The 10,937-nt window shown below is 31.5% G+C and overlaps 1 pseudogene across 1 annotated transcript; it reads right to left on the reverse strand.

Annotated features, from left to right (window-relative positions):
- Nucleotides 1-4,966: 4,966 nt before the first annotated feature.
- LOC110809390 (auxin efflux carrier component 5-like) lies at nt 4,967-10,416 on the reverse strand (annotated as a pseudogene). Its single transcript, XR_015818935.1, has 6 exons — nt 9,783-10,416; nt 9,621-9,706; nt 8,577-9,522; nt 7,998-8,209; nt 6,886-7,120; nt 4,967-6,665 (listed from the first exon to the last, which is right to left on the reverse strand). The product of XR_015818935.1 is annotated as an auxin efflux carrier component 5-like (transcript).
- Nucleotides 10,417-10,937: the final 521 nt, after the last annotated feature.

Here is a 10,937-nt window from a genome sequence, read left to right on the forward strand (position 1 = left end):
TTATAAATTTTAAAAATATAATTCTTCATTTACACTACTTTGTGGTTTTCAATATTTAATATTAAAAATTTTAAATGTATTGGATTTGAAATACTTCAAACTATAATTTATCTTTTCTTAATTAATTTTATTGGAGTGAATTAAAACTATCTAATTGAGGTTAATTTGACTCACTTGCCAAGTTTGATAAGAACTTCTAAAAACAAAAATTTTGGGGCAATCTATAAGAAGAAACATATATATCACTTTTTTTATCGAGATCGTTAGATCGTCATTTGTTGTTAATTTTGTTTTAACAAACCATCTTAAATGTGTATATACATGTTATAGAAAAATTTTCTAGAATTTTTACAATAACCATAATAATTAATAGCCATGGAGATTTAGTAAAAGATAAAATGATTATTGCCAAAAATATATTAAGAATTCTACCAATAAAACATGAGCATATTATCGTTGCAATTGAAGAATCAAACGATTTGTTAAAGCTCTCATTGGACGAGTTAATAAGGTCACTAAAGGCTCGTGAATCAAGAATGAAGAAACTTTTCATTCAGAATATAGAGCAAGATGAATACTTCAAGACTTAGAAGTTAAGGGCAAAATTGTAAAAAAAAAAAAGGAAAGAGTTCCAATGAAGGAATATTTAATGGACACAATAAATGACGTCGAGGAAATCTTGGAGCCCAAGCAAGAGGCTGAAAAAATAATTCCTATCAAAGGAAGTTCAAAGATAATACTATATTTAAATGTCATATTTACAGTAAATTTGAGCATGATATAAGAGAATGCACATTCAAATTTTTGGAATGTAGAAATATTAATCACTCTTATGAAAATAGTTGGCTCAAAAATGAGTTACAAAACAATGTAAGTTATTCAAAAAAAAGTGAATATCCACGACGGGGAGTAAGTTTCCAGCATGATAGCACAACAAGAAAATAACAACATCCAGTACGAGAATCGTGGATGCAGTAATCATATGATAAAGAGTAAAGATACATTCGTGCAGCTGGATGAATCATTCAAGTTTGAGTTTAAACTTATAGATGGTTAAAAGCACAAAAGAGCTGAGAAAAAACTGTCAAGATTGATGGAAATGGAGGTAACTCTATATTGATGTTTATTTTGTTCCTAAGCTAGTATAAGAACTATGAAACATTAAGAAACTACTGAAATGAGAATACAAGTCGATTTTTGATAATGATAAAAGCACAACCCTAGATAAGAAGACAAACATGGTAATGGTAAAAATGGAAATGAGTTGTAATAAGACATTTTCTCTCTTCTTACTATTAAATGAAAAATGTGTATTATAGAGTCAAATGCCATGATGAGTAATATATATCACATTTACACCATGGGCACTGGAATTACAAAGGTTTAAAATTGTTGAAAGATAAAAATATGATTATTAGGTGACCCAAGATCATGTATAAGAAAGAAGTTTGTGAAGGATACATTTATGGCAAAATGCATCGTTTCCCATTTTTAAAAGCATCATGAAAGACTAAGTTCTATGGTAAGACTAACTTTAAACGACAACTAGTACTTTATTTTATTCATTGATGATCATACAAAGATGACATATATTTATCTGTTGAAGCAAAAATCAAAATTACGTTCTAAATTTCTTTAGTTAAAAGTAGAAGATGAGAATAAAAGTGAAAAAATATTTGAAAACTCTAAAGATTGATCAAAGTGGTTCATGTCAATAGAGTTCTTGAATTATTATTTTAAATAATGAATAAAATGATAGCTTATTATGTGTTATACTCCACTACGAAATGGAGCCGCATGATAGAAAAATGGCATAAAATATACTCAAAAACAAAGAACTAACAAGCAATTTTTGGGGGTGAAGTTATTTATACTCTTGTATATATGCTCAATTGATCACCAACAAAAATAGTTCAAAATAAGACTCCTTATGAAACATGACATGAACGAAAACCTTAGGAAAATTTTCTTAAAATCTTTAGGTGAATTACCTATTCTCATATTCCTATGCAGCATATAGAAAAATTTAATGAGAAATGTGAGAACTATAGTTTTATCAATTATAGTGAACAATCCAAAGGATATTGCCTAGTAAATCTAAAGATGAAAATTTCATAATATTATGAAACATCATTTTTTATGAGTTTACATCCTAGGATTGGGAAGGAAGTTTTATACAACAATGATTTATTATCAATTTTCAAGTTCTAACTCCATTTGATCAAAGTTCAAGCCTTACACCATCATAAGAAATCTATTCAGACTCTAAAATCCCATATAGAAAATTACATTCTCTAAGAGAAATTTATGAAATTTGTGATATTGTATTTTTCATTTGTGAACCTTAGAACTATAAAGAAGCATCAAAAGAAGAAATTTGCTATAAAGTAATGAATAAAGAAATATTATCACGAGAAAAATCATTTTTGGGAGCTAGTAAATCTACCTACAAGTAAAGAAGTCATCAACCTAAAATTGATCAACAAGACAAAATCTAGAAAAGATGATAAAATTCAAGAACATATGACTCAACTAGTTGTAAATGGTTATTCCTGATAGTCTAGAGTTGATTTCAATGAAACATTTACACCAGTCATATACATAAAAATAATTAGAATAGTTCTAGGCTTATATGTGCTATTCGAGCCGTCAATATATCAATTAGAAAAAAAATTTACGTGGAACAATCAAAAGGTTATTAGTGAATGGTCAAGAGCAAAAATTTTAATGACTCAAGAAAGTATTATATGGTTTGAAAAATTACTATAGCCTAGAATAATAATATAGATGGCTATTTTTCTAGGTAATGGATTTCGAAGGAGTCAAAGTGAGTCATCACCTTATTTGAAGAAAGAAGGTGTTCAAGATTTTTTTATTATTATTGTATGTAGATGATTTAATCTATACATGATTATATCAAAAAATGATCAAAAAATTTAAGAAAACCATGGTTGACGAGTATGAGATTACAAATTTAGGTCTCATGAAATATTTTCTTGGTATCGAAGTTCAATAAGCTAAAAGAACTCAACAAAAATATCTTGAAGATCTGTTACAAAGATTGTACGTGAATAATTGTCTGTCGATATCAACTCGTTTAGCAACTATTGAAAAGTTACAACTGAATGATGGTGCAATCAATCTAAATTTAAGATTTATGCAAGAGCCTAATAAGATTTAATATGCAACAACAAAATGAATTGTAAGATATTTATAATGAACGTAGAAAATAAAAATGTGCTATGTCAAAAAAAAAAGCTCGTTAACTACTCCTATAATAATTAGGCAAACTTGATTAATGATTGAATAGTATGTCAAGTTACTTATTTTGTGTCGGCTCCAAAATTATTTCATAGTCATCAAATAAATAGAAGCCACTAATCACTATTTAATCAATAGAGGCAGTATATATCACAGCAACTAATGCAATACGTGAAGTAGTATGGTTTATAAAAATCTTGTTCGATTTGTAAGAGAAATGAGACAATTCAACAATTAATTACTACAATAACTTATCTATTGTCGCTATGGACCAAAAATCTAGTATTTCATAACAAAATAAAGCATATTGAGTTATGATATCACTTTACCAAAAATCACGTGCAAGAAGAAAATTCAGTTGGAATTCATAACTTTTTTTTTTACACTCGCGATTTCAAAATTTTCATCTTTCTTTTTTTTTTTTTTAAGAAAACATTGTTTTGCACCATTTATTTATCAATTTAAGTATTTGCAACTTTTAGGCTCTAAATTGCGTAATATCATCTAGATCACCTATAACTAGATACTCAACATACTATAGTAAATAAATTTTTATATGTCGTGATGCGGAACCCAAGATTAACAACGTCATAAAAAACTAAAGCGTATACAATTAGCATCAAATATTAAATTTTTATATAAATGATTTCTACTTAACTCACTATTAATTATGTGATAGGAACTAAGATAATAGAGATAATTGAAATAATTAAAATGCTACAAGAAAAACTTTAATAAGTTAAAATCAATTTTAAAAAAAAGATTGATAAAAATACTATAAATTACTTTGATAAGTAGACACTAATTCTTTACTTAACAAAAAAATTAAAGAAAACCTCATTAGTTGAAAAGGTAGAAAGATTTGTATTTTATTATTATAAAACTTGATGTTTATAATCACGAAGTAAATGTCTATTGATAATTATAAGTCATGTGAAATAAAAGAAAATAAATTTCATAAATTAATTATAATAATTACTGAGGAAATCAAATCAAAGAATAAGAATAAAATTACATATATGAAAATTATGATCAAAATAAGGTAGATACATTGTTTTTCCTTTATAAAATCCTCTTAATAGTGAAGATCTTTATTAATTGTGGAGATTTTTAAGTGAAGAAATATGGAAAATTAGGGCCAACTTTGGGGGGAGGGGGAATTAAATGGTTGTCAATCACTCCTAAATTGATGAGGTTTAGGTTCTTCTAATGCATGAGATTTAGTTTCATTTTTCTTAAAGATCATGATTGATTTAGGAAGATACGTTGGAATTGATTGTCGAATCTCTCTTAAATCGGCCATCTTGCTTACAATTTTAGGAGGATTATAGAAAAAAAAAAAGAAGCAAAGGGATAATGCTTTTTGATGGTGAGCATTGGAAAGCAAAGGGATTCTCTCTTAAATAGACATTTAAATTGATTTTAATTTAATAATGTTTTTCTTGTAGCATTTTAATTATTTTAATTATCTATGCTAATTGTATATGCTAATTATATCAGCAAAGGGATAATGCTTATTTATAGGCTTATAAAGAAACTTTTGTGCCGGAAATTAGTTCATAATTTTTACTACTATGTCTACTATACAACTACTATGTCTACTATACAATTATGCCTAACAAATAGGAAAAAACTGCTCACAACTTATCCAATTAAGTAAAATATATCTAACTTTAATTTTGAATCATTCTTCAACATTCTGCCCTTGATTCAAAATTACATGCACCAAGCTTAGATCTAAAATAAACATATTTCTCATAAGGAAGTGTCTTGGTAAATATATCAGTCGCTTGCTTATTTGTGTTGTAAAATTTTAGAGCGATTGCTCACTTGTGACTAAATAACGAATGAAGTGATGACACAAATCTATGTGTTTGTTCTTCTATAGAAAGCTGGGTTCTTGACCATTGTGATTGCAACACTATTATCGCAGAAAATTTCTGTTGCACTCTTCTGTTCTTGACTAAAATCTACAAGTCATCTCTTTAACTAAATTGCTTAACATACGTGGAAGTAACAGCCATATATTCTGCCTCTGCAGAGGAAATAGCTGTAGTTGTCTGCTTCTCTAAACTCCGTGAAATAGCTCCAGACCCAAGAGAAAACATATTGTCTGATGTACTTTTTCTGTCATCTAAGCAGCCTCTCCAATCACTATCTGTGTACTCAAATAACTTGCATTCTGGATTCTTGAAATACCAAATCTCATACTCAGCAGAATTCTTTTTGTTGCTCCAAAATGATGCTTTGTAAGAGAATGCATAAACCTGGAAATAACACAAATAGAAAATGCTATATCTGACCTAGTGTGAGTTAGATAAATTAGTCCTCCCACTAAACTTCTATAATGATCAGCATCTCCTTTTTCAGTTCCATCTTCAACTTGCAGCTTCTCACTCATATTTATGAGAGTGGCAACCACTTTACAGTCAATCATGCTAAATTTTTTGTGAAGGTTGATTGTCAACTTCCTTTGTGAAATAAAAATTCCACTTTTACTTTGATGCACTTCTAACCCAAAAAAATAATGCAATAATCTCAAGTCTGTCATTTCAAACTTTCTCATCATATAATCTTTAAATTCAGCAATGAGAGATTTGCTAAACCCCATATAAATTATATCATCCACATAAAGGCATACAACAATAAATTCACTGGTACCTTTCTTTTTTAAGTAGAGAGTAGGCTCATTTTTGCTCCTTTCAAAACCATTTTGCTGAAAATAAGAGTTGATTTTGGTGCACCAAGCTCGATGAGCCTGCTTTAGCCTATAGAGAGCCTTTTTTTTTTAACTTGTACACATTTTTCTCCTTGCCATTGATTACAAAACCTTGAGGCTGTGTGACATAAACTTCTTCCAATTCACCATTCAAAAAAGTAGATTTAACATCAAATTGATAAACTAACCAATTAAATTGAGCAGCCAAGGCTAAGAAAATTCTTACAGTTTCAAATCGAGTAACTGAAAAAAATATATCTTCAAAGTCTACGTCTTGCTCTTGTGAATAGTCCCATGAGAATGATATTTTGTCTTAAACACCTATTTAAGACCAATAATATGTTTTCCATTTAGCAAGTCAACTAACTCCCAAGTTTCATTTTTTTCTATTGCTGCAAGTTCTTCCTTCATTGCTTGACACTACTCTTTATCTTCAATTGCTTCTTCAAAGCTAGTTGGTTCAGCTACAAATAATGCATATGTGGAATCATATATTTCTTGAAGGGATCTAAACTTTCTTGGTGGAGTCTCATCAGAAGAAGTGCTTGAAAATGATGCTTCATTTCTACTTAAAGATGAAGATGTGGAGCAGTTTGTGGTGTTGATGGAGTTATAGTTGTAAGAATTGCATCTGCTTCTATGTTTGAATAAACCTCAATTTCATATGGCAATATACCTGCAGAATCTGCTCATTTTTTTATCCCAATTCTAGCTTGAATTTTCATCAAACATCACATTCCTACTTATAATCACTTTGCCACTCATAGGGTTATATAACCTATATGTTTTGAATTGTAATGAACAACCAATAAAAACACATTTTCTAACTTTCTGTCTAGTTTTTGTTGACTTTGTGAATCAATCAAAACATAGAAAATACAACCAAAAATTCTTAAGTGGCTTACCCGAGGTCATGTTCCTGTCCAAGCTTCATAAGGGGTCTGATTTGGGACAGCTTTTGTGGGTGAAATATTCAGCAAATAGACTGTTGTTGTAACTGCTTCTGCCCAGAATTCGTTAGACAATCCCTTTGTTTTCAACAAGCTTCTTGCTATTTCTACCACCTTGTGATTTTTCCTTTCAGCCACGCCATTTTGCTCTGGTGTGATGATGCTGTCAACTCCCTGCGAATATCATTTTCTTCACAAAAAATACTGAATTCATTAGATAAAAATTCGTCACCCCTATCAGTGTGAAGAGCCTTTAGACATCCACCATTTTACTTCTCAACAAGTGCTTTGAACCTTCGAAAATGTTCAACAATTTCTGATTTAAATTTCAAGAAATATACCCGACTCATGCAGCTAAAATCATCAGAAAATATTTACTGCCACCAAGAGATTCTGTATTCATAGATCCACACAAATCAGCATGCACTAAATCAAAACAACACTTAGCTCTCAAGGATTTTCCTATAGGAAATAACTTTCTACTTTGTTTCCTATAAATACACCCTTCACATATCTTTATAGAATCAATTTTAGGCAGCTCACTAACCATTTCTTTTCTACTCAACAATTTCAGCCTATTGACATGCAAATGCCCAAACCGTAAATGCCACAACATCAACTCATTTTCGAACTATTGGCAACAAGAGCATGATCTTCTACGGTAGAGATAGCTAAAAGAAACATTTTATTTGCTGTCATTTCAACATTAGTTATAGGATATCCTGATTCTTTATCCATAATAGTACACAAAGAATTATCAAATAATACTGAATACTCACTGCCAATTAGTTGTCCAACACTCAATAAGTTTGAGATAGATTAGGAACATAAAATACACCATGGAGAAGCTTAACATTACCGGTGAAAGTACCAACAACAACTGTACCTTTACCTTTAGCTTGAAGTGGCTTATTATCTCCAAGTCTTACTTTTGTCTTTTGAGACTAATCAAGCTCTTTAAATACTGATTTTAGATCTGTCATATGACTTGAACAGCCGTTGTCTAGATACCAAACTTCATTTGCAGTTAAATCAGCATGTTTAGCTTCATATGTCATGAACAATACCTCTTCTTCTTTGTCTTCTGCAGCACAACTTGCTTGTTTTTCTCGTTTCCAGCATTCAGCCTTCATATGCCCAAACTTCTTGCAGTAGTCGCACTAAATATTACTTTTATTGTAGCTTTTTTTATTTGAAGATTGCCCACGATCAGCTTGCCCATTTCTACCATTACTTCTTCCTCTACCACGGCCTCGACAGCAATATCCACCTCTATTGACTACATTTCTTGAGTCATTATCATATGAAGTTGTGTCTCTTTTAACTTGAAATGCCTTTTCCTTAATCTTGTCAAATAATATGCTAAATCTTGCATCATGTGCATGTAAATAACCAATTAGTTCATCAAATAAAAAAACAGAAAGATCTTTTGATTCTTCAATGGCAGCAACTACATAATCAAATTTAGGAGTCAACCTCCTTAAAACTTTTTCAACAACAGTTTGATCATTAAGTTTCTCCCCATAGGATCTCATTTGACTCACAATTTCTATTACTCTTGACAGAAACTCTTGCACAATCTCATTACTTTTCATAAACAAAGTTTTAAAATTAAGGCGTAAAGATTGAAGTTTAACTGTAATTACCTTTGTTGAGCCTTGAAATTCCTTCTTTAATGTCTCCCATGCTTCCTTTGTTGTAGTTGCAATTGAAATCCTTGAAAAAATTGTATCATAAACAGCTCGCTGGATGAAGAACAATGCATTTGCGTCCTTCTTCTTATTTTCCTTCAACCTATTCTCCTCATTTGGGTTAGCATACCCACTTTCTACAAGGTCCCAAAGATCTTGAGACTTGAACAACGCATGCTCCAGAACTCATAAGAGTCTCATTTGAAGATGGGAATGAGGGGCTGTGACATATTCATACTACTCTCATTTGCTGCCATGGAAGCTTTCTCACATAACTTTTATCAAACACCTGGTAAGCAGTGAACCTGGTGTACTCTGACACTAGTTTTGTTGGAAAATAAAAACAAACCAGCAAAACAAGTAAAAATAACAGAGAAGATTTTTTAGAATACTAAAAGAATTTTTCTGCATGTATATCAGCAAATGGATAATGTCTATTTATAGGCTTCTAAAAAAACTGTTGTGCTGAAAATCAGTTCATAATTTCTACCAGTGTGCCTACCGCACAACTAAGAGTTGAATGCTTAACAAATAAGGAAAAAACTGATCAAAATTTACCAAATTAAGTAAAATATATTGATCACAACTTACCAAATTAAGTAAAATATATTTAATTGTAATTTTGAATCATTCTTCAACAATATATATACACACACAAGTAACGCAAATTGTAGAGAAAATATACATATATAGATATAATTACAGTAAAAATTATATTGAAAACGAAAGAGAAAAACTTTGACCTGAATGATTGCAACACGTAAAACATCACCATGCAAGCCCACAGATATAGAGCCTATAGCCATGGCGGCTGGTCCCGCAATAAACCTCAACACCATTCCATATATAGTTAGCCCTGTCCTGCATGCTAACAATTTCTCCTGCACAGCCATGAACATCCCTGTCCAATCCAGCATTAATTAATATGCACATATAGAGACATGCCTACATATATATACATATGCATGCTACTTATGTACGTATAACCTAGCTACTTACCCATGCTGAACATGGCAGTTCCTGTCCCTGCTCTCGACACGATGAATATAGAACCCTCCATGATTTTTGGCATCCCAAAATGCCACCTGCAAACATCACAAACTTAAAATTTTTGTATAAACAAGTTTAGTTATATATATTTAGTTAATTAATGTAAAGTACCTGTTGGCCGTGAAAACCCATGCAACCCCAAGAACGCAAGTGTAGCAGTTAGGATTCAACATGAGTTTGAGCCAAACATTCTTCATCAACGACCAGAAAGATCTTCTCACTGATCCTCCATTACCAATCATCTCCATATCCTGGTCGTCATCTTCGGTCGCCAACGACCTTCGAAACTCCAACACTAACAACAGAAAAGTCAACCAAAAAATGGCTTTAACCACTGATGCCTGAACCACCAAATTCACCGCTCTCCGACTGTACATGGCGTCGATCAGCGGCACACCCACCACCAATGTATTGGACAATGTGCTCAGAGAGAAACTGGTTATGGCCCATCTGAAACTTCCCTTGCTACTGCACTTGGCCGAGAAAGGAGGACCAACACGATCACCACTTTTGAAATTGCCTCGGTGGCAATGAAACGGTAGTTCATCTGAAACGAGTCAACGTCAGTGGTGAAATCGACGACGAACATAGGAAGCGTGAAGTAACAAACGAATCGGTTGACGGCGTCACACTGCTACGGGGGCAAGATCCACCACCACCGAACCGACCTATAACCCAATATTAAAGCCACGTAGAGTGGAGTCATGGCTACCACCACCTTGTATGCGTCTTTCCACCCTATCATTCTTTTTGGTCTTTTAATTATTTTATTTAATATATATCTGTATATATGTATGTATACATATAAGTTAGGTATTATAATATTTTAGATAAAAAAAGTATGGCAAGTAGGAAAAATTGAAGTAATGGAGAATGACAAAGGGTGAACTACAGGGATCGCATATTTACGGTCTTTGCCATGGAGGCTACACAAAAGTATTTTCTGTTTTGCGTAGTCTATATTTGCCAAGGATATAATGGTAACTACAAGTAGAATAAAAATTCTTTTTAAATCCGTACATTTGTAAAAATTAAATATATATTTTCATACTAAATTAAAGAGAAATATAAGCAAAAGTGTACCTGAATCCACCACAAAAAATTTACTCGTGTCTAACGGTAGAATTTTCCGAATCAACATGGCGCCTTCAAACTAATTTTTTCTGGTGACGAGATTTCAGAAAAACAAAATGACAACTTTGTGATTCAGTGACCATAATCGCTTTTTATATAAACTAACTTTTGCAATTTTAATTTCACCTATCA

The sequence above is a fragment of the Carica papaya genome, chromosome 1 (assembly GCF_054855325.1).
Source record: "Carica papaya isolate Zhongbai chromosome 1, ASM5485532v1, whole genome shotgun sequence".
NCBI classification, from domain to species: Eukaryota; Viridiplantae; Streptophyta; class Magnoliopsida; order Brassicales; family Caricaceae; genus Carica; species Carica papaya.